The 25336-nt window shown below is 42.6% G+C and overlaps 1 protein-coding gene and 1 pseudogene across 1 annotated transcript in view; one reads left to right on the top strand and one right to left on the bottom strand.

Annotated features, from left to right (window-relative positions):
- LOC147900632 (dynein-1-alpha heavy chain, flagellar inner arm I1 complex-like) overlaps positions 1–25336 on the top strand; it is a 714561-nt gene that overhangs the window by 670370 nt on the left and 18855 nt on the right. The gene's annotated exons all lie outside the window — the stretch shown is intronic.
- Positions 1075–2800, bottom strand: LOC147900633 (uncharacterized; annotated as a pseudogene).

The raw sequence follows: 25336 nt of genomic DNA, 5'->3' as shown, positions 1-25336 counted from the left end.
ATATTTGAAGATTGCCTCTTGGAATGTAAACTTTTAAAAAAATCTTTAGATGAGCAACCTTTATCCAGGAAAGCTCTCTATCTCACTCTAGATCACATGGACCCCAACGAGACGAGGCCTCGACATGACTGTGACCCGGAGCCCGTGACCCGACAACTCAGACAGAGGGTCGACACACAGACCACACTTGGAGACATCCCCTCCTTGTTTAGAGTCGGAGCCCAACCGACGGTTGTCACAGTAGCCCTGGTTAGACGCAGAGCTACGACCAAGAGACGTGCCAGGACCGCACCTCTGAGTGGCTGACAGCACTCTATTTGCTGACTTCATGCCTCCACTGCCTCATCCATCCTGATATCTTGCTATTGCTCGGGATGATGATGATATTGATGATGATGCTGAGATTGATATATAGTCGACCATTGACATGACTATGTTGTACTTAGGACTTAGTACTGCCATTCAGCATTTTTGCATTTTTTGCATTTTGCATTTTGCATTGGTATGGACGCACGTTTAGTAGCTCCACTACCACAGCTCGTTGTATCAATATTTTCACAGTCTCATAGACCCATCGGTCTTCCGAAGACTTTAATAAACTTTCTTTCTTTCTTTCTTTCTTGTCTCCCATTTAGATACTTTCCTGTGATCATTACTTTGCACACAATATCTAGCTTGACATAGAGATGTGTTTTCTTCCATGGAGAGAGGCAGAAAATGACTAAGCTCAGTTAAAGATTGACAAGTTTGTTTTGCTTGAGCCACATTTTCCCTCAAATTCTTCATATAATTTTCTCCATAGTCCCTAATGACAGATTGCATTCTAGCAACAAAAGCATCCCAGGCATAATCCATGTCAATGAGACTCTAATGAGAAAGAGGCTGACAAGCATCATAAACCATTGCCTTGTAAGCATCATGCTGCAAGTAACTGTTGTTTACAATGAGCAGCCTTCTATGTGACAATCGATCATCTGGCATGTCATGCAAAGAAATTCTCAACCATAAAGGGGCATGGTCTGAATGCACAAAGGTATAATCCACCCACATTTTTGTAGTTAGATTATCATAATGCTATGGGTCGACCTTGTACCAGCGATCCAAGCGTACCTGATAAGAAGACAATGCATTATGCTGAAGAATAAAGCCTGGCAAAAATGGTTGAGATTCTTTCTAGAGATCAGTTGATCGGAGCTGAAGCAAAAGCTGAGACCAATGATCCCTTTCAAAGGCCAACATATGAGTTTGACCATATGTATTATCTCCCGGTTGCCACATGTGAAAGCATGATGACGCCAGGGATACCTCTGCATATCCTCCCATATCATACCTCTACCATGAGATGATTGCAGGGCATAAACTGAGGCAAACTCAAAAATTTCTCCTTGAATCAAGCACTACATAATAAGCCACCTTCCATGTGTGTCATTAAATGCCATTGTGGGCTGCAAATCATGTCTTACCAGAAAGGTTACGCCGCCTGAAAAAGAATGTTGGCCAGCATAGAAGATATCATAACCATGAAAGTGACCATGTTGTCCCGCATACATGTGCTGATTGTGCTCTTGCAAAGCCACAATGTCAGGCTGCAAATTGTTGAGATACACCCAAACTAACTTCCAATTTCTAGTATCACACAAACCCTATATATTGAGAGTCAAACATTTAATTTGTGACAACATACTTACGGAGTATGTACAGCTGAGGCCAAAAAACAAATCAAGTTTGCATATCCACCTCAGGGTCAGCGCCTCAATCCTAAGGTGACAGTAGTGCCTGCAAAGAGGACAGCAAACCAACAATATCCTTGTTGGATAAATTGATGTTTAGGGGACACACTTATGGACATGGTCATGTGGTGTGTGTGTGTGTGTGTGTGTGTGTGTGTGGAGAGGTCTTTGTTTGAGAGGCACTGTCTTCTTTGCAGTCTGCCAACCCTCGTGAGAAGATGAATTATTTTCCACTAGCTTGCTCTTTCCTTTATCCTTGTTTTGAGCTGAAATAACTTGGCTCCCTGTATGAACTGAAGGCTTTGCTCCTTTGGCTTCTATCTTTTCCACATAAGTCTTCTGACCTCCTTTATTAGATGGCTGAGGAATGGCAGCTGGAGGAGGCGGATGAAGGATAGAGGGACACTCAGAAGCTAGGTGCCCAAACTTGTGACAAGAGAAACAAGCTCCAGCAAAAATTTCCCATTTCAAAGTGAAGTATTTCTTTCCCAAATTAACACCCTCAATCTCAACTGCAATAGAACGAGAGGTTGGTCTATCAGTATCCCATAAGATGCAAAAGCGATTTTTATTACCTGTGGGACGAGGGGGACAAATCACTTGTCCCAATGTCATCGCTAAGCCAAGAAGCTCCGTTCTCATGTAATCTGGGAAATCAACCACTTCAACCCATACAGGGCAATGATGCTTGATGAGATTCTGATAGTCCTTATTAGGAGACCAAGGCATGATGTGCACCATTTGACGACCAAAAAATAAACGGGACATTTCCAGCATCTTTTGTTTTGTCAAGGCATCCAAGAGATGAACTTCATAAAATCCTCGGGAGGCAAAATAAACTCCTTCCACATAGCATCCACCTAGGAGGAAATTCACCCATTGTCCCACATCATTAGCCGAGGGTATTTTCCCTGGGAAAAAGATGATGATTGCAGTCTGAGAGAGCTTCTTCAGAGGATGCACAAGAGAAGGCAACTTCATTTTGTAAGTGAGTTCCGGAGCAGGTAGCATCCATTCTCTTCTACTTTGTTGAAATTCCTCATTCAACATGTCAAACACATAGGAAGCATCTTCAGATGAAGGAGCTATGGGGGGTAGAGTCTCCCTTGTTGGGTTCGGGAGAGAGCGCTCTCTTTACATAATACTTATTTGTTTTTGCCATTGAAGCTAGTCGATTTAGTAGAAACATTCAAATCTGAAACTGCGGTTAGGTAACAAGCTATGAAATAGAGGGGGATGAGGGCCAAGACGAAATAAACAGACTGGACAGAAATGTAAGTCGGGGCAGATAGCAAACTAAGAAGGAATAGACAAGCGGAGCAATATCCAAGCGAGAGAGGGAGTAACCAGACAGTAACGCAAACTAAAAAGGTTGGGTTGAAACCAGGAAAAAGGCGGCGACGCTATAGCAGCTGGGCACGGGATTTGGACAGAAGGGCACAAGACCTGGACAAGAGGGCATGGGAACCTGTTGCGACAAAAAAGCTTGAAGGAATTCTGCCTTACACACAACTTACTAATCCAACGCACTGATAGAGTGGGCAAAATCTGAGAGGAAACCAATAACGAGGAGCTAAAGGTGGCTTTAGAGAGCACACAGGATGGCGAAACAGTGACGAAATGTCCCGCGAGCACATGTAAAGGCTCCGAACAGGCTGCACACAGTCCAAAGGAAACGTGGAGCTGGTCGTCTTGCTCACACACACACAAACGGGGAGCTGCAGGAAACACACACACACAAACAGGGAGCTGCAGGAAAAACACACACACAAATGGGGAGTGGCAGGAGGCTGAAACGAAGTGGAAAAGAGACCCGATGGAGCTCTAGAAAGGTGGCTGGTAGCAGCGAGCAAGCTCAGGAGGATGAACGGACCGTAGGCAGCAGTAGGGGCAGGTCGGGATCACCAACAGAGCCGGCAGCTGGTCTAAAAATTAATTTTCAGAAATCTAAACTCTTGCCTCTCAAGCATTGCGATTGGCATGCTATCCTTTGGCCCGGCCAGATTATTCATCCGGAAAACATAGTAAGACATTTGGGTTATCCAATTGGCTGGAAAATAAAAAATAAGCAACAAATGTCTTGGGTATTTAACAAAATTCAGGACAAATTAGAATATTGGAAGATCTCCACTTGGCCTTTGCATGTTCGGCTTGTCCAGTCCATTGTTTTAGCTTATGTCCAGTTTTACCTTCCTTTATCACATTGGTCATCTCGAGATCTCTCTTCTTTTATGTCTCAAGCCATGGAGATTTTTTGGAAAACTAAGCTTCATAAAAAAGCTTTAAGGTTGCTCAAAATGGACCTGCTTTGCTCACCAAGAATGCATGGTGGTTTGAATATTCTAAACATCAAATTTCATGTGTTGGCAAGAAAGATCACTATGCTCAAGGCTTGTTTTCAGCAAGAGCAGTCATGGTCTATTATGTTGGCATTTTTGTGTGGCGAGATGCGCACAAATGCTTATGGGCATTGGCTAGTTGATCCATCGGAAGTAGTACTTGGCAAGTTTCAAGGGAAAATACCTGGTTGTCCATTTTCTACTGCCTTGATTCAGGATTGGAAGCAGGTGCTCTCTCGTATCAAATGGTCTCCCCATCCTGCTTCTATAGCTTCATCGCTTAGAATGGAAAGCCTTCACTGGAGTGCTGTTTTTTACTCTCCTCTTGCTGTACAACAACCACAATCAGAGCTTACAATCTCATGAAGTTGGGCATCCGGTTCATTGATGATGTGGTAGATACTCAGGGGCATATTCTCTCTTTTCCGGCAGCATGCCAACACTATAATCTTGGGATGCATCATAGACCCATATGGAAAGCTATTACAGATCTCGTACTCCCTTTGGTTTCGATTCCAACATTGGAAGTCAGACAGGCTTCAAGATTGGCATCTTCAGTCTTCAAGTCCAGGATTATCCTCCCAGCCTTTGCATCTATTGACTTCCATACAAGCTTATCGATTGATATTACCTCCTCCATGGATTGCTCATCATGCAAATTCTCTTTGGCATCTGAATAAGTCTTTAACTTGGTGAAAAGGAAAATTGAAATTGATATGGAAGTTGAAAATGCCATTAAAGCAGAGACTCTTTCCCTGAAGATGTATTGTTGGTCTTTTTCCAGTGGGAGTGAAATTGGCTCAAAGAAGGATTGCCTCTCCTCTTTGTCCAAGATGTCATCATACTCCTGAGAGTGTTCAGCACTTATTGTGGTTTTGTTCATATTCCAGAGTCCTTCTGGACAAGATCTCCTATTTTTTATCTCTCAAATTTCCTGCACACAGGTTCTCGAGGTTTTTCTGAATGTTTGGCAGATTATCAGCTTCTTTGTCACAGTATTCTCTTTTCTTTCATTGGATAAGATACTGGGCATTATGGACCCTCTGGCTATAGCGAAACCATGCATTTCTGAATTCACCCCTTCAGCACCCTTATGAGTTCTTCCGGGCCTCATTGCGGCAGTCCTTATATGATGCCTTGCATGAGGAACATTTGGATGTTTCTTGCATTCAGCTTTTCTTTTATTGTTTCTGATGGATAGGGCATTGGCTCTTTTCTCGAGCACTGCCCTGTTGTAAAATGGATGTTTCATAATATAATGTTCTTAGTTTCACAAAAAAAAAGTATGTAACTCTACTCATGAATGAAATCACTACTTGTCATTGCTCTCATTTGCTCACTTGCTCTTGCTCATGCTCCATTTCTAACATGGTATCAAGGCTAGGTTGACTGAGCCTTGACTTTTTGCCACGTGGTCATCCCTACCAAGCTTCTTTCTCTCTTCCATGGAGTTTTCCCCTTTGCCCACATTTTTGTAAATGCGATTTCTCTTCATCCAACCAATGGATTCGAAAATACTTTCAGCTGGAGACTCCCCATGCTAGGGCGACCCTTTGGAATGGAGAGATCCTCCAGATTCATCGCCATATCGCCGTGCCGTGCCTATTTCTGCCCACGAAGTTTCTGCAATGCTGAACACTGTGGTGCACCATTCCAAAATTGCTTCTAGCATACCTTGGGAGATGCTATAGGCTACTTGCTGATGGATTTTGGTAGCCATATGATCAGTATTCGGGCCACATTCGACATTTTTACAGTCAGACTTTGCCTCATAATGCCACGCGATTCTTGACAACTTGGCACAATTCCTCTTCGTGGCCACTTGCCTTGGGTATGAGCTTCAATTCAGTACCAAATGCCCTCTTTGATTCGCTCCTGATCGACTGAATTTTGGCCTACAAGTTCCTTGTTTCATGGTTGACTAATTTCGAGATGTTTGACTGTGTTTGACTGAGCTGACCAAGTCAAACTGTGAAATTTGTTGAGGGCTTTTGTTCCCAGCATGCTCTTTGCCTTTGGAGAGCATTGGTTTGACTTCTTTGACTTAGTTTGTCTTGAATAATTAAGACATTTACATTTGTTGGTCTACAAGGAAAGATAGTCAAAGTTTGACTATATGTGTTGACTGAATCTCAGTCAAACTGATCTTTGACTGTCAGCATTGGAAGGTTGAATGCATTTTTTATCCTTTATATTGAGGATTGAAGTTATTATACTTTGAAGTGGATTTCAAGTCATACTATCTTGTTGACTAGTTGACTAGTGTGGTTTGACTATGACAAGAGCTTACATGAAGAAAGAGTATATCATGACTTGCATGATGGTTTCCAATGGATATGATCAGAACAAAGGTTTCAACTACAACCATTATGTTTCTTATTTTGAAGATGCCATAGTTATGGTTTCAACAACTTTCATGATGTATGAAATGAACTTGTATTTGATTGACTATACTTTGCCATACAAATATGACCTCCTCTTGTACAAGAGTGCCCTTGCATGACAAGTGGTAAGACCCTCTTCAGTCCATATGATTCACAAAATGTTTTTAAGGCTTGGACACTCGAAGAAGGTAAAGGACTACAAGGATCTTGTATTGCGGAATATGGACAAGATGCATTAAAGAGTGTGGAGAAGGACAAAGAGCAAAAGAGTTACGCAAGGAGCTACATCAATATTGATATGCTTGTGCTCTTGGAAACTATGAAGAAAAGGATGACTTCACCAACATTGAAGAAAGACAAAGGTGCTTCAAAGACCTCTATCACGGAGGATTTCATCTAGGGGGGCATTGACCCTACCACCTAGTTTTATGTTGTGTGTTTGAGTCAATAAGGTGCTCTGCCATGGATAGTCCATCCTAAAATGATATGTTATTTCCATTTTAGTTAGTCATGTTTGCCTGCTTTGCCTGCTTTGATTCATATGTCCTATGGTGATACCCAAAGACACATATTCCAGGTGGACTCTCTTGTTGTAAACTGAGGTAACCAGATTTGGAGTGAGGCCATGGTGGAGCTAGGGCGTCCACATGTGCCTACTGCCAATGCAACTGGAGTGAGACAGGAAGGGCTACTGCCAGGGTAGACGGTCATCAATTTAAGGGGGGGTGTTGGATAAATTGATGCTTAGGGGACACACTTATGGACATGGTCATGTGGTGTGTGTGCGTGTGCCAGTAAAAACCTCTAGATGCAAAATATACTCCCTCTACAAAGCATCCTCCAAGGATGGACTTAATCCATTGTGCAACATCACTAGCTGCTGGGATTCTTCCTGGAAAGAAAATTATAACCGCGGTTTGAGATAACTTCCTGAGAGGATTCACAAGGGATGGCAATTTCAATTTGTACGTGACCTCTGGAACTGGTTTGCCCCATTCCTGTCGTGACTGCTGAAAGTCATCCTTTAGAGTATCAAACACGTATTGAGCTTCCATAGTAAGTTCATCATCTTGTGTTGCAGGCTGTGAAGGACGTCGCTTAGCATCTGTAGGTCTTTCTTTTCGAGCATATGTACAAACATCCGAACCTGAAGCCATGATTGGGATACGACAAGGCAAGAGGGACTGTACGGAGAAGTATGAAATGAAACAAGCGAGACACAAGACTGTACGGAAAAGCACCAAAGCAAGACTCGGGACTTGTACGGAAAAAGTACAGGATTGTACGGACAACACTGGACTGTACGGAAGTACACACGAGGCTGTACGGAAAGAAACCTGACTGTATAGAAATATTGACGGGGCACGGCCGGCCAGTATGTAGTAAGTGCATTATGATGAAAAGTATATCCAGGCACTGACCCTTGGAGAAGCAGCCATAAATCTTCAGCTTGCACAGAAAGAAGCATGCTATCCCATTTCTGCCTTTCCAATGATAGCATATGAGATCTTGAAGTGGTGTTATCTCTTGGGAGAGTGAAGAGGAGCTCTGCTGTTCAGCCTTGCCAGGGATCCCGCGCAGCCCCGTCCGTACATCTGTACGGTCGCCGTACGGTATCCATACGTCAGTACGAACACCCGCGTCAGGTCTGGTTGTCCTCCGCACAGCTCCGTACATAGCCCCGTACCTTTTTGCGTTGTCATACTTTTCCCTGAAGACCTTTCCGTACGTCCGTACAGCTGTCCGTATTTCCGTACAAACCAGTCTTCAAGGCTTGACAGATGGTATTTGTTTTACCCACAACAATATGCAGATTTTAGCCCTCATCTCCTCATAGACTTCTCATTGGGCTTGTCAGATCATGCCCCATTATGGATGAATCTGCACCTTGGTATGCCACTGGATGATTTGCCACCCCTTTCCAGTAGATTGTTGCATGTTAATCAAGCTTATTTCCAACATCACTATTTCCAGCAAATGATCAGATTTGCAATACATCCCTTGCCTTTGCATGTCCAGGAGGACATAGATTATGCTTGGGACAGCTTTGTCTCTCGTATGACTAAATGGAGGATGGAAACTGGCATATGACTAAATGGAGGAATGAGGTTAAATGGGCAAAAAGGACAGCACAACAATTGACTGAATTTTCACATTTAAGGCCTCTCTGTGAATCAGAAAATGATTCCCTTTCACATGCCCGGATTAAATTGACTGCTAATGATCAGAGGAAATTGCACAAATGGTAGATTAGAGCAAGAATGAAGCCCCTCATGGATAAGGGCTGCTCATCAAAAGACTTTTTCCAGGGCCTGCATGCTACACTCGAAAGAAAAACTCATGTCTAAGGGTAAGGAAGCTAGATGGCTCTTGGACGCACTCTTTCTCTGATCTCCAAGATGAATGCCAAAATTATTTCAAGAAATTCTTCTCTGCTCCTGGTTCCCCATCAAATCAAATGACTGATGCGAGGACTGAATTCCTCCAATATGTTTCTGAAATAGTGGAAATGGATGATGCTCTTACCTTGGAGAGACCTTTTACTGATACAGAACTTGATAATGCATTGTTCCACCTTAGCAAATACAAGTCCCCTGGCTGGGATGGCCTTACGGTGGAATTTTATATTTCTTTTTGGGATGATTTGAAAGATGTCCTCTTGCAAATGATCAATGTTGCCTGGCAAGAAAATCAGTTACCGCACTCTTGGAAGCATGGCATAGTCAAACTTGTGCCCAAAAAGCATCTGTGTGACCATATGTCAGATTGGAGGCCTATTACTTTGATGCCTGTAGTTTACAAACTCATTGCCAAAATGATTGTGTATAGGCTTCACGGGATACTAAATGCGGGCCTTCATCCTCATCAGTATGGGTTTGTGCCGCAAAGACAAATCCATGACAATATCTCCAATGCATTGACTGCAATTGAATATGCTAAGTACTCGCATCAAGATGTGCTCATATTGCAGGTAGATATTGCTAAGGCATTTGACACTGTTCAATGGGATTTTATCTCTCAAATCATGACAAAATTGGGCTTTGGTCCAAAGATAGCAAATGCAGTTTACTGGCTTTATTCTGGCTCTACTTCTCAGTGCATTCTTGGGGGTCATCTATCTCGGTCATGGACATTGGGTAGATCAGTTAGACAGGGCTGCCCTCTTAGTGCTCTCTTCTATGCCATTGCGACCCATCCCCTCTTAATGTATCTTGATCATCTTACAAACACAGGACAGATGACTGGTCTTAAAATCCCTGGGGCTGCATCTTTTTTGGCACAAGCATATGCTGATGATTCCTTCTTTATGCCACAGAATTCTCCCCGGGAAGTTCACATGCTTTTGACCACTCTATCATTGTATGGATTGGCAGCGGGATTGCATGTCAATTTTGACAAATCTAAATTGCTTCCCCTGAAACAATGTGATTGGCATTCTATTCTCTGGCCAGGTCAGGTGGTGCATTCCAAAGATGTAGTCAGGCATTTGGGATATCCTATAGGATGGCATATCACTAGGAAGCAACAGTTAAAATGGATCTTCCAAAGACTTCAACATAAACTGGAATACTGGAAAATTTCTACTTGGCCACTTCATGTCAGGCTCAGAATAGTACAGTCCATTGTAATGTCCTATGTCCAGTTCTTTTTGCCTTTGCTGCATTGGTCCTCCAGAGATATTTCAGCCTTTATGTCTCAAGCTATGGAGATGTTATGGAGGACAAAAACTGTTGTGAAAGCATTGAGACTGATGAAGATGGAAATGGTGTGCTCTCCTAGGATGCATGGTGGACTTAATATCCTCAACATAAGATATCATGTACTTGCAAGGAAGGCGACTATGCTCCATACTTTTTCCCGCCAACAACAGCCATGGACTTGTATGATAGCATCCATGTGTATCAACATGAGGACTTTTGCTTATGGTCATTGGACTACTGATCATTGGGAGGTTGTCATTGGGAGATTTGTAGGGAAGATACGTGGCTGTCCTTTCTCTACCGCTCTGATACTTGACTGGAAACAAGTCCTTTCTAAGGTCAAATGGGCTCCTGATAATTGCTCGGGGGCTAACTCAATGAGGAAAGAAAGTATTCATTGGAGTGCCATCTTTGACATTCCACTTGCTTTACAGGAACCTGTTCGGGCATACAATCTCATGAAATTGGGAATTAGATACATACATGATGTGGTAGATAATCAGGGCTATGTTTTATCTTTTCCTCAGGCCACTGCTTCCTATGCATTGGGAATTTGTTACATCATTTTCTACCTGTTCCCCCTGTGGCTGACACAAACAGGCTTATGGATTGGCAATTGCAACCCTCTGCTACATGCTCTCATCCTGTTCCTCTGCCTGCCTTGACCTCCATCAAAGCCTACAGGCTTCTTCAGCCTGCTCCATGGATTCAGCAATATGCTAATACTCTGTGGCATATCAGGAAGCCTCTCTCATGGTGGCGGAAGAATCTCCGGATATTATGGAAGTGTAAAATGCCTTTGAAACAAAGACTTTCTCTTTGGAGATGCATGACAGGCACATTGTCAGTGGGAGTCACACTTGCCAAACGTCGCATTGCACCATCCACATGTTTACGATGTCAGGCTCCTTCAGAGACTGTCCCTCATTTGCTTTGGCACTGCCAGTGTTCTAGGAACCTCCTCGAGAGAATTTCAGATCATCTTCGGCTCCGTTTCCCGAGTCACAGATTTGGGAAACATTTTTGGTTATTTGGCAGATTTATGAGGTCTTTGTCTCAATACTCACTATTTCTCTCTTGGGTGAGATATTGGGCTCTTTGGACAATCTGGAGTGAACATAATTTGGCATACTTGGGTCGGCAGATTCACAAGTCATATGAATCTTTCCGACCCTCATTGTGGCAATCCTTATATGATGCCTGCCATGAGGGTGATATAGATGCTTCTTGCATAGAGCTTTTCTTTTTATGTTTCTGATCTTTGGGATACTCTCCATTTGGAGACTTCCCATCTTGTAAATTTATGAGCATATAAATACAGCACTGGATATTACTTTTTAAAAAAAAAAAAGCTTGTGTAGGACATGGTGTGAGTGCTAGTGAGCACCATGGTAGGTGTGTCAGGTGACTCATCAATTGGGTGTCACCCATCTAGGTGTGATTGGGATAAGTTAGGGACTTGGTAGCCAGCTTGATGGAGGACTTGGGGGTGTTACTGATGGAGACAATCAAGGAGATAATCATGGATCTAGAGCCACCTACTCAGGGGCATTCCACTATATGTAACTCTACTCATGAATGAAATCACTACTTGTCATTGCTCTCATTTGCTCACTTGCTCTTGCTCATGCTCCATTTCTAACAATCCTCCTCTGGGAAAAGAGTACGACTAGCCGTTACAGCAGCCCAAGTAATGCCCACACCCAAATTTTCTTCAGAGGTGTGGCCATTAGAAGACTCACCATTCCAAGTCCGTGGAGGTAAAGATCTTCTAGCTGTAACAGTTTTTCTTGGAGTCTGCCACACTTCCTATAATGTCTTGTCTTTTCCTTTAGGTTGAGAAGTAGAAGGCAGTGAAGCAAGAGCATTCCCATTAGCAAGAACCAGTGCTTTGCCTTTCTCTCGAGCAACATATACCTGTTCATTCCCTTTATTCTTAATCACAGGAGAGCCAACAATATCCTTGTTTTGCAGCTGAGCAAGCATAGGATCCTGTGGCATTTTTTGCGCACGCAAAGGGCATTGTGAAGCCATATGCCCAAATTTCTTACATTCAAAACAAGCTCCTGGAAACAGACCCCACTTGAGCTTGTAGAAAGCATTTCCCATGGCAACATTATTTACTGTAATAGAGTAAGACTCAGGAGTGGGATTATTAGTATCCCACAAAATGCAAAATCTGTTTGCATTCCCATTCGGTCAGGGAGGACAGACCACCTTGCCCAGAGAAATTTTAGGCAAAAGGGAAGCCAAACACTGTGGGAAATCCACCACCTCCACCCAAACTGGACATCTAAGACGAATGAGGGCTTGATAGTCCTACTCGGTGACCATGGCAGGACATGTACCATTTGCTACCCAAAAATTGAGGAGAATGCTCCAAGAGCATCTGCTTATGCTCCTCACCTATCATGATAACCTCAAAAAAGCCCCTGCTGCATAATGAACTTTTCGAACAAAAGAACCTCCAGGAGTCCCTATCAACCACTTTCCAATATCTGCAGCAAAAGGCCTGCGGCCTGGAAATAAAATAATGACAGCATTCTTGGCATAATCCCTGACAGGGTCAACAATGTCATCCACCTCAACCATAAGACCCACAGTAGGGGCTGAGTCTTTCCATGCTTTACGCTTGTCTTCAAGCCTTCATGCATTACATCATAAACCAACTTGGCTTCAAAAGAGTCATGAACAGCGTCATCCTGACCCTCAGACTGCTTCTGTTTTTTGTGTTGTCCCAATCTATCCTTCTAGAAAGTTTTCTCAAAGGCATATGCAGCCATGTTGATCAATCCAAAGCTAAAGCTCTTGAAACAAGGAATCGTTGGGCGAAGAAGGCTACGAATGTTCTTGGAACAGGTTTTGGTCAAGAAAGCCGAACTGGAAGTCACAAAAAACGAGCTGGAAAAGTCTGTACAACAGTACAGACTCGTACAAAACTGGGCCCGGGGAAGGTACGGCTTGTACAGATGATTCTATATGGACAACCTACTGAAAAAACCGAGGAAAGAAGGTGCGAACGGCGAGTCAAAAAGCCCGTATGGTAAGTGAAGGCCGTGTACGGTAACCCGTACCGGTGTACAGTGGCCACGAACGCAAAACGGGGCTTGAACGTTGAAACTGACAAGGAGGCTGTACGGGACCATATAGGGCTTGTACGGAGCTGTACGGGTGTGAACGAGGATGTATAGAGGCTGCACAGGGGCTGTACGGAGCAGAGGAGGATTGAACAGGATAGAACGAAGACCTGAAACAGAGCTGCACAGGTCTATACGGTGGTGTACAAAAGCTGCACAGAGGCTGTACGAATCACGAGGGGGGCTGACGGAGGCTGAAACGGGGCTGGAAACCCTAGACTAGGAAGTAAGAGCACAAAGACGCCATAGCTCCACCACACCCACACACTTTTTTTTAGTGAAAACTTTGATTGATTATATTACAAGAATAGTCACCTCAGAAAAGAGGCGCTAGAAAATACATCAACTGAAGATCTCAGTATAAGCCAAATATACATCCTAATCTATCTGGTGAGTCTGCAAGCAATCAAAGAAAGATTGCTGCAGAGAACGCTTAAAGTAAGCAAACAAAGAAAAATTGGAATCACTAAAGACTTTACAATTGTGGTCTATCCATAAAGTCCAAAGTGCCCAATAGCGAGCCCAAACAAAGAAAAGATGAAACTCCGATCGTTGTGGATGAAAGCCAAAGAGCCAGAAAATTTTTCCAAAGAGAAGATATACCTAGATGAATCCAGGAACATTCCCAAACTCATCCTCTAAAAACACAACATAGTGCAGTTTCAATCTCATGATAGTCACTCACAAGGTTGAAAACCGTAAACTCCATCATGCATAGCAGAGACTAGCTACTATGACATCCCCATTGACGTCATCAGCGCCCAACAGTGGGTGTAGACCATAGTATAAAAATATCTCTAGCAGATACATATCCACACACCCACACATACTTGAGCATCCATTTATACAAAGTCTTCGTACTGAGTTTCTGTCGGCACTCCGAAGGTGAAGGGCAGACTCAGCCATGATGAAGGCTAGCACTAAAGGAGAAGGCTAATCAAAAGGTAGTCCAAAATATCTTCATTCAAGCTACAACTGCTTGTGAAGTCCAAACATTTTCATTTTGGTCTCTCCCTAACGAGCATCTAAATCTAAATCTAGCTGATAGGGCAACGCACCATTTAAGATAGAAAGAATTATCACAACACCAGCAGGCCGCAACTTGGACAAAAACTTCACAAGGTGAAATTTGCATGTCCGCTAATACGACAGAAGCATATACCTAGATGAATCCAGGAACATTCCCAAACTCATCCTCTAAAAACACAACATAGTGTTTCCAAAGAGAAGAGTCCGGAATCTCACTCGTAGCCGCTGTCGAAGAGAAGCAGAAAACTGCCGAGAAGACGGGCAATGCCAGAATAAATGAGGCACAGTCTTCTGAGAGGTCAGACACCGATGACATAAAGCATGAGCAATGTGCCTACGGGCCAACAACTGTCCTGATGGAAAAATTCCCAGAAGCACTCGCCATAAAAAAACATGTTGCCGAAGTGGATGCTTGTATGCCCAAAGTTCCCGCAGTCTTTTCCTCCACTACTAAGCTGACCGATTCAATCGCCAAATAGAATTACCCTTTTCTGAAACCCGGTAAAAGGATTTTGTATAATGCAGGCACAGTAATCTAAGATAGCCTCAAAGGACAAGAGGAGGACCCAAGGGAAGTCAGAGTCCAATCCTCTAATCTATCCTAGAGTTCCAAAGGGAAAATCGGGACCAAAGGTGAAAGCATACAAGTGATTTGCTGCCACAAAGTACGATAATGAGAACCCAAACCATACTGTGTGGCTGCCAGAGTAAAGGAAAACATAGAGCCATCATCATGAATAACATCAGCAACAGTATTGATCCCTTTCAAAGAATAAAGTAAGAACGGCGAGGCTCCTGTAAAGCAAGCGGAGGCTGAAAAACTTTTGATCAGTGAATGCTTTCAGCCCGCAAAGAATTACCCATTAGAGACTGTCGACCATGCCATTCCAGGTGAGATAGAATATGCTTCCAGTCAAGAAGCAATTTGGAGACCATAGGGCAGCCATGCAAAGTGCCATCAATGCACCCAAATAAGAAATCCCACTGAGTGGGTTGCCAATGACCAAAAGCAGGAGTATTGATATGTATGAGCAGTGATTGAATCATGAGAGCCCAGGGCTGATCACCTTTCAGAAATTGCAGCAATATTTCCCCCCTGTGGGCAAGGATGTGCAAGCAGCAGTATCAATATGCAACAAAAGAGAGCGCATCATGAAAACCCAAGGCTGATCCCCTTGCATAAACTACAACATCATTTTCCCCCGATGAGCACTTATATGCATTTGAATATTGAGTATGTTCAAAACCCCGTGCATCTTTGGAGAACAAAGACGATGCATAGAGAGTAATCTAAGACTTTTCTTGCCATTTTTTGTACGCCAGAAAATCTCCATGATAGCAGACATAAAGGAAACCAGATCTGCCTTAGTAAACATGATGAGGGGCAGATAGAATTGTATGTATGCTATCAAAATGAATTGCGTTATAAGCAAACGAACATGTAATGGCCAAGTTGCAAGCTTCCAATATTTAAGTTTTTTCCTTAGCTTTGTGAGCACCCAATCAGTTTGTTGAGAACGAGTGAGCCTCCAACCTAGAGGATAGCCAAGATGTCGAATCAATTGAGAAGGTGGAACAATTTCCCCAGGCCACAAAAGACTATGTCAGTCTTTAGCATGCAACGGCAATAGCTTGGATTTCTGAAAATTCACATGAAAACCAGCAGCTAAGCCATATGTGGAAAAGGCCTGCATAATCAAGGAGAGATCGCTTTGAGTATTTTTCGGGGTAAAGAAAGAATCATCAACATATGCTTGAGCAATCATGCTACGGCTGCCAAGAATTTCCAATCCATGCAACATGCCAGTGTCCAAAAGGTGGTCCATATATTGAAGCATTGGATGAGTGGCTATGGCAAATAGTAAAGTACTGAGGGGACAGCCTTGCTGAACAGAACAACCAAGAGTCCAAGTTGTAGAAATATCCCCTGAAAGTATGCAGGCAGCTTTACTATCTTGATATAGCCAATTGATAACTTGCTGCATTTTTGTGCCAAATCCCAAGGCCTGCATTGTTTGTGAAATAAAGTCCCACTGAACAGTATCAAAATCTTTGGCAATATCAACTTGCAATAGCAAAACATCCTGCTGCATATATTTGGCATATTCTATTCCAACATAGGCATTAGCAATGTTGTCTGTGATATGCCTATGAGGAACAAAACCATATTGGGCAGGATGCAACCCATCATGCAAATAGCCTTTTATCCCATCAACAAGCATTTTGGTAGTGAATTTGTAGATGACTGGCATAAGCGTGATAGGTCTCCAATCAGCCAAAGATTCACAGATTTGCTTTTTTGGAAGGAGTTTAACAAGACCTCTTTTCCATGTGTCTCGCATTTTCTGATTTTGCCAAGCAGAATTCACCATATGCAGCAAAGTATGCTTCAAAAGAGGCCAATATTCTTTAAAAAACTCAACTGTAAGACCATCCCATCCTGGAGATTTCCATCTACCATAGGATTTGATTGCATCTGACAATTCCCTTTCAATAAAAGGTTCCTCCAATTCCAAAGCTTGAGTAGTGGAGATAATAAGAGAAACATGATGTAAAAGTAAATTTCTTGCAGACAAAACCTGCTGTGAGGGAGGATTTGCATAACCAAACTGCTGAGAGAAATGATGTACACAGACAGAAGCAAGCTGTGACCGTGATGTAGTCCATGAACCATCAGGCATAAGCACCCTGCAAATGTTTGTTTTTAATCTATTCTGATGCAAGCTTTTAAAAAATTGTTTGGAAGAATAGTCTTTATCTGTGAAAGCTCTTTGTCTTGCTCTGGTCTCCCATTTAGCAAGTTTCCTGTGATCGTTGATTTGGATACAATGTTTAGCTTGGCATAGTGTTGTTTGCTCATGCAAAGACAAAGGACGAAGGTGACTGAGTTCAGTGAGGTCTTGGCAATTCAATTTAGCCTGAGCAACAGTTTCCCTCATAGTCTTCATGTAAGACTTGCCATAACCTCTAATTACAACTTGCATTTTGGAAACAAAAGAATCCCATGCATTATCAATATCAGAGTGGCTCTGAGAAGACTAATTGATAGGCTTCAATAACCATTGCCTTGAAAGCAACATGCTGCAAATAGCTATTGTTCACAATCAGATGTCGCCTTTGAGGCAGTCTATCATCTGGCATATCATGAAAAGATAGCCTCAGCCATAACGGTGCATGATTTGAATGCACAAAGGCATAGCCAACATTTTGCATGTAAAGTCATCATTTTGTTGCGGAGCTGTTCCTGATGTATTGTCACCCTGTTGCGGAGCATTATTGGAAATCCCCACATATAAAGGCATGATATCTCCATGGATATCGTTGCATGGCATCCCAAATTGCACTTCTATCCCGAGAAGATTGAGGTGCATATACAGAAGCAAATTCAAACACCTCGCCTTGAATGATGCATTGAAGAATAATCGTCTACCTTGATTGTCATTTAAAGCAATAACTGGCTGAAGCTCATGCTTAATCAGAATGACTACACCTGAGAAAGAGTGTTCCCCAGCATAAAAGATATCATAGCCGCAGTAATGACCTGTCTTTCCTGCATAGACATGTTGATTGTGTTCTTGTAATGCCACTATATCAAGCTGAAATTGATTGATATACAGCCACACAGATTACCATTTCCTACTGTCGCACATCCACTGAACATTTAAGGTAAGGCATTTGATATGAGCAAGCATATTTACAGATATTTATAGGAAAAAAACAGTTATGTACAGCAGCAACCTTCAGGATGTCAACCCTGCATTTCTACCTCAGGGTCAGGGTCTCTTCCCTGAGAAGAAACATCTGCCTGAGGATTAGACAGCAATGCAGCAATCTCTTCTTCAAGGAAGAGGGTTCTGCTAGCTGTCACTGCAACCCATGTGATTCCAATTCCTGAGTTGACCTCTGGAGAGTTTCCACTGGAGAATGCACCATTCCAAGTGCGAGGGGGCAGAGGTCGTCGAACAAAAATAACTTTTCTTAGACTTTGCCATCCATCAATTCGAGTTTTTGGTCCTTTTGCTGAGGGTTGAATAGCAGGAAGCGAAGGGGAAGAAGCACTCCCATTTGAAACAACTGGGGCTTTGCCTTTATCCTGATTCACTAAAAACTGTCTATTACCTTTATTTTTAATTCCCGATAGAGGCAGGAGCATCCTTATTGGGCATCTGAGCAGGCAAAGTAGCAGGAGGCATTTTATGCTGACTCATTGGACACTGCGAAGCCATGTGCCCAAATTTTTTACATTCAAAGCAAGCCCCTGCAAATAATCCCCATTTCAATTTATAAAATGCACTTCCCATGTCAACATTGTTCACCGTGACTGAATAAGACTCCGGTGTGGGATTATCAGTATCCCAAAGAATGCAAAATCGATTAGAGTTGCCGTTAGGCCGCGATGGGCAAACCACTTTGCCTAAAGTTGCTGCAATTTTAGGCAAGAGTGAAGCCATGCATTGCGGGAAGTCTACAACTTCAACCCAGACCGGACATTGATGTCGAATCAGAACCTGATAATCCCTTGTGGGGAACCATGGCAAAACGTGCACCATTTGCTACCCAGAAAAGAGTGGCGAATGTTCCAAAAGCATTTGCCTGTGAATCTCATCTACCATAATGACCTCAAAAAAGCCTCTAGCTGCATAGTGTACCTTACGAACAAACGAGCCAGCCAGTGTGCAGGTCAACCAGTTGCCTACCTCTGCAGCAGGTGGCATCTGACCTGGGAAAAATAAAATGACTGCATTTTTTGGCATATTCTCTAACTAGATCCACAATTTCATCCACTTCAACCATGAGACCAACCGATGGAACAGAGTCTTTCCACTCTTTCCTTGTATCTGCAAATCCTTCGTGCATGACATCATAAACCAGTTGTGCTTCAACAGAATCATGCACGGGGTCATGCTGTGACCCTCAGCCTGCTTTTGCTTTTTGCTTTTGCCATGTTTTTTGAAGAAGATGGAACCAAAAAAAGGAGGGTACCTGTAAAGTGATAAAAGATAAAAAACAGTCCCGAAAAAACAGCCCACAAAGAAAAGGAAATAGTGTATTTGCAAGGAGAAAAAGGGGAAAGAGATATTTAGGGATTTAGAGAGAAGAAAATACAAGTTCTGGAGAAGGAAAAGAGAAAAAACCAGGAAAAGATCCAAGATGAACTATAAATCAGAGAAAAAAGAGAGGTTCTGGCGATGGAAAGAGTACACAAGACCCAGGAACCAAAAGGAGAGAAAGGGGGAAGAGAGAACCCTCAAAACCAGTGTGTAGAAGTAACCCGTAAGCAAACCCAGTAGAAACAGCAACCTAGGAGCAAGGAATCAGCCGGCAGCAGCAGCCTGAGCAGGGCGGAAAAGGCCGTATAGGTCCGTACACCTATATGGAATTGTACGGAGCTATGGCGAGGCTGTACGGCAGGTATTTAAGACCCAGACACCTCGTTTTTGGATGCTGAATTGGAGCAGCAAGTAGCTGAGGTGGACAGGCTTATCTAGGAGGGCTGGAGCAAGGGCACCAGGTCCTGTCTCTCTCTCTCTCACACCACACACACGAAGAGCTTACACACACACACACTTTTTTTTTTGGGTGAAATTTTTGATTGATTATATTATATGAGTAGCAACCTCAAAAAAAGGTGCTACAATTACATCAACTGAAAATTTCAGTATATGCCAAAAAGACCTCATGATCTATGCAGCGGGTTTGCAAGCAATCAAAGAAAGATTGCTGCAGAGAACGTCTAAAAAAGCCAAACAAAGAGAAAGTAGGATCACTAAAGACTTTACAATTCCTATATGTCCATAAAGTCCATAGTGCCTAGTAGCGAACGCAAACGAAGAAAAGATGAAACTCCGTCTGGATGGATGAAACCCAAATAGCTAGAAGAACTTCCCAAACAGAACAGATGGGAGTCTCGCTCGTAGGTGCTGTCGAAGCAGATCAAAAAACTCACGAGAGCACGGACAATGCCAAAACAAGTGAGGCAAAGTCTCCGAAGAAGCAGAACATCTATGGCAAAGTGCAGGAGCAATGTGTCGATGAGCTAATAGCTGTCCAGATGGAAACACTCCCAAAAGAACTCGCCAAAATAAAACCTGTTGCCGAAGCGGTACTTTATAGGCCCAAAGTTGCTGTAATCTTTTCGTCCACCACTTGGCTGGGCGATGCATTCGCCAAACAGAATCACTTCTCTCTGAAACCCAAGGTTAAGGCAAAAGGATTTTATACAATGTAGGTACAATAATCTGAGATAGACTCAAAGGACAAGAAGAGGACCCTGGAGAAGTCAAAGTCCAATCTTCCAGTCGGTCTTGGAGTTCCAAAAGAGGAATCGGAACAAAAGGCGAAAGCATAGAAGTAATTTGTCGCCACAAAGGACGATAATGAGAGCCCAATCCATATGTAGTGGTTGCTAGAGAAAAGGGGAGCACAATACCAGCATCATCTATAACATCAGCAGCCGAGGTGATACCTTTAAACGAGACAAAGTAGGAACGTCAAGGTTCCTGTAAAGCCAAGGGAGGCTGAAAGACTTTCGACCAGTGAATGCTTTCAGCTCTCAAAGAATTCCCAAGCAAAGATTGCCGTCCATTCCATTCCAGATGAGAAAGACCATGCTTCCAGTCAAGAAGCAAGCGGGAGACAAAAGGGCATCCAGGCAAAGTGCCATCAGTGCAACCAAAAAAGAAATCCGAGTGATCGAGTTGCCAATGACCAAACGCAGAAATACTGATATGAGTGACCAGAGTCCTAATCATAAGAGCCCAAGGCTGATCACCTTGCAGAAATTGCAGCAACATTTTCCCCCTGTGGGCAAGAATATGCACATGAATATCCGTGATGTTCAATCCGCCATGCATCTTAGGAGAACAAATGTGATGCATCGAAAGCAGCCTGAGACTTTTTCTGCCATGTTTGGATCGCTAGAAGAGTTCCATAAAGACAGACATGAAAGATGTAAGATCTGCCTTAGTGAACATGATCAATGGCAAGTAAAATTGAATATATGCCACAAGGATGGACTGCACTATTCGAAGACGAACGTGCAAAGGCCAGGTTGCCAGTTTCCAATACTCAAGCTTTTTCCGAAGCTTAGCCAAAACCCAATCAATTTGTTGTCGGCGAGTCAGTTCCCACCCCAAAGGGTAACCAAGATGACGAACAAACTGAGTGGAGGGCATCCCTGGCAGACCGAACAACAAAGAGTCCACTCATCAGAGATATCCCTAGAAATAATGCAAGCCACATTGCTATCTCTGTAAAGCCAGTAAATAACCTGCTGCATTTTTTCCCCAAACCCCAAAGCTCGCATAGTTTATGAGATGAAATCCCATTGAACTGTGTCAAAGGCTTTTGCAATATCTACCTGCAAGAGTAGAACATCCTGCTGCGTGTATTTGGCATATTCAATCCCAATATAAGCATTGGCAATGTTATCTGTGATATGGCGACGTGGAACAAAGCCATATTGGGAGGGATGCAACCCATCATGCAAATAACCTTTAATCCGATCAACCACCATTTTGGCAATGATCTTGTAAATGACTGGCATGAGCGTGATTGGCCTCCAATCACCAAGTGAATCACATAGCTGCTTTTTAGGAATCAGCTTGAGAAGACCCTTTTTCCATGACACAGGCATCTGCTGATTTTGCCATGTTGTATTTACCATTTGCAACAAGGTGAATTTAAGAAGATCCCAAAATGCAAGAAAAAATTCAACAGTGAGACCATCCCATCCTGGAGATTTCCATCTGCCATAGGATCTCAGTGCATCAGACAATTCCCTTTCAGTGAAGGGATGTTCAAGTTCCAAAGCCTGAGCATCAGACAGAATTGGATGAATATGCTGCAAAAGAAGCTGACGTGCAGACACGACCCGAGGAGAAAGAGTATCAAGATGCCCAAAATGAGTGGGAACCTGCCAAAAGTAACAGTAGGAAACCTCGCTCGAAGCCTCTGTCGGATGAGAGCGAGGAAATCACAAGTGTGTGGACAGTGCCAGAAGATGTGAAGCACAGATTCCACTTACACACACACACACACACACACACACACATTTTTTTGGGGTGAAATCCATGTATTTTTATATTACAAGAGGCTAATCCAAAGTCACACACTTTTTTTTTTGTGAGAAGAAATATTTTATTGCTGTGAAATAATTACATTCATAGTTACTTCCAAAGTGGAGTAACTACTACTCAACTAAAAATCTCAGTATAAACTAGATATACATCATGATCAATCAAATGAGTCTGAAAGCAATCATAGAATGATTGCCGCAGAGATCGTTTGAAAAAACAAAAGATGGAAAAGTAGGATCACCAAAGACTCTATGATTTCTATCTATCCATAGAGTCCACAGTGCCCAGTAGCGCACCCAAACAAGAAATAATAAATCCAAAGTCACACACACACACACACAACATTCAATTCCTTGCGTTGCCCCCTTATAATAGGAGGGTACTTCACACTTTAACATAACATCGAGGATTATTTTGATGTAGGAGAGATACCACTCTAGGCCACTAAGTCCAAAATTTACAAATAATGGGGATTATTAAGATTAATATTAATGTTTACATGTCTCCTCACACACACACACAACATTCAATTCCTTGCTTTGCCCCCTTATTATAGGAGGGTACTTCACAATTTAACATAACATCGAGGATTATTTTGATGTAGGAGAGATACCACTCTAGGCCACTAAGTCCAAAATTTACAAATAATGGGGATTATTAAGATTAATATTAATGTTTACATGTCTCCTCTAGCTTTGACCCCCTATATACAATTTTAAACTAAGGAGGAGTATGTAGCACTTTTTGAGACCCTTGACTCCATCTGATTATAGCACAAACATGGGAGCCACTAGGTCCATCCCATTTACTATGTACAAGTCGTGGAGATTATGGAGAAGTGGATGCATGGTTTAATGTTCTTCGCATGCCTCTTATGCATATAAAGTAACAAGGAGACTAGATGCATCCACTGTAGCCAGTTAATGTACTAGAGGATATTGATGATGGGCTGTGAAACCTTAAACACTACTTGAACAATACCAAAAATAACAGCACACCACTTGCAAGCCTTAAACCCAGGTGCCAAACTAGCTCTAGGACACTTACGATGGAAGAGACGCCTTTCCGGATGGCTGGAAACTGTGAATTGGTTACGAGCAACAATGTTTGACTCTGGGAAATCATGTGCAACTGGAAGAAGAGAGGAGGAACAGCAACGATCCATCTAGCGTCATCATCACAATTGAGGGAGAGAGTGGAAGAGGGGAGAGGAGAGAGAAAATGCAGCACTAGGGGCTAGAAATAAGGGCTGTCCCCCTCCCCCCCAAAGGTCTTTATTGCAATAGGAAACTCTTTTACAACTATTAACAGAGGAGCAAGAAGCTGTTACAAGTCGAATTCTGATTCTAGCTCTCTTATTTATAGACCTAGGGGCAGTATGCTTTTCGGCTTTGCTCCTAAAAGCTGGGAGCTTTTCAGCCAAGGAAAGCTGGCTAAACTAGTCCTTAGGGCACCCCATAAAGCTGTAGTTGGCACTTCCCTAAAAGTTGGATGCCCACCTTGGCACACTTTTCCCTTAAAACATGTCTCCACAATCAATAAACAATATCCTACACTTTAACCCATTAGAGGTTAGCTAATGCATGCATTCTCGTTCTTGGACTAATCCTAGTCCCTTGTGGGCATGCCCGCAGTGCTCATTGACCAATGTACGACAAAGGAAAGTAAACTTTCTCTAGTTAACCAAAGTCAACTTTCTCTGACCAGAGTCAATAATAAAAAGAATTCTCTTTATTTCTTGTGGAGAAGTACAATTTCGTGATAGGCAGACATGAGATTTTAGGGAGACTGTGGTGGTGATTCTCTCCGATGGCAAAAAAACTTGAAACGGGGGAAGGATGGCACATTTCCCCTAACAAGATTAGTGTAACTATGAGAACCCCCAAAGAATAAAGAGAAAATAAAGGGTGACATAATGTAATGAAGGACTTGACACAAAAACCAAGGAGTTGAGACTGTTTCTCGAGGCGAGTCAGTCCACTAAAGATTTGTAGAAGAGTTAGTTCTTGTGCCATGGACTCCAGCCAGCCTATCCCCAAATGCAATCCATCAACAATCACTTTGCTATTAGCTTCGTCTCTATTAATCACTTTTTTTACTATCTTTTTAGAGATGTTATTTCTCATTGTTGGTAACTCTTTCTGTAGATGAAGTCTTTAGCCTTAAAGGAGACCATATTGTGTGAACAGACTAAGGCTCACAGACATCTTCAAAACCTCTCCTTTTTTTGCATGATTCTAAGGCTACCAACGATATTTTGAGCACAGCACAAGCAATGGTCAACGTGGGCTGTCGCACAATTACATTAGATGCTATTTTTCTCCTTCTTGCTTTACTATTAGCAATAGGGAGTACTCTAGTTTGAACTTTTGCCTTTGTTCCAATACTTGAAGCATTGTGAGGCATTGGTATCTCAATGAAATGCTCCTTGCTTACTAGGTAGTCTAGTCATCTTTACGTCCAATAGCTCTTTGCCCATTGCCTCGTCTAATACTACGAATGGGGCTCAATATGATTTGTCAATGCTTCAGCAAAATTCTCCAAGAGCTTCCATTTCAAAAGTTCATGAGTATGCACGTCTCATACAAATACTAGGAATGTGCTGTTAGTATTACATATAGTCACGCATACTTCGCAAGACGGGGTAATCTAGATCCTCCATACTGAGTTGACCCATTTTATTTAAGGAAAACAATGAATGTATCTAATAGTCCCAAAACCCTCTACTGCAATTTTGACGATTGTGTCTTGTATCCAGTAGATTCGACTTTAAATTTTTCTATTTTTCTTTTTTCTTTATTCTTTTTTACAAAAATAGACTTCCATTAAGTATGAATAAAACCCGCAAGAGTAAGCTCAAGCCAATAATACATCATGCCATGCATGAGAAAAAACTCCTCAAGAAGAGGTACAAAATAACCAACATCGAGGCTGAAAG

The sequence above is a fragment of the Dipteris shenzhenensis genome, chromosome 6 (genome assembly GCF_047967505.1).
Source record: "Dipteris shenzhenensis isolate YYH24624 ecotype China chromosome 6, Dip_SZ_1.0, whole genome shotgun sequence".
Classification (NCBI taxonomy): Eukaryota; Viridiplantae; Streptophyta; class Polypodiopsida; order Gleicheniales; family Dipteridaceae; genus Dipteris; species Dipteris shenzhenensis.
The sequence above is the reverse complement of the archived record's forward strand: the minus strand, read 5'-3'. Positions and strand labels throughout refer to the sequence as shown.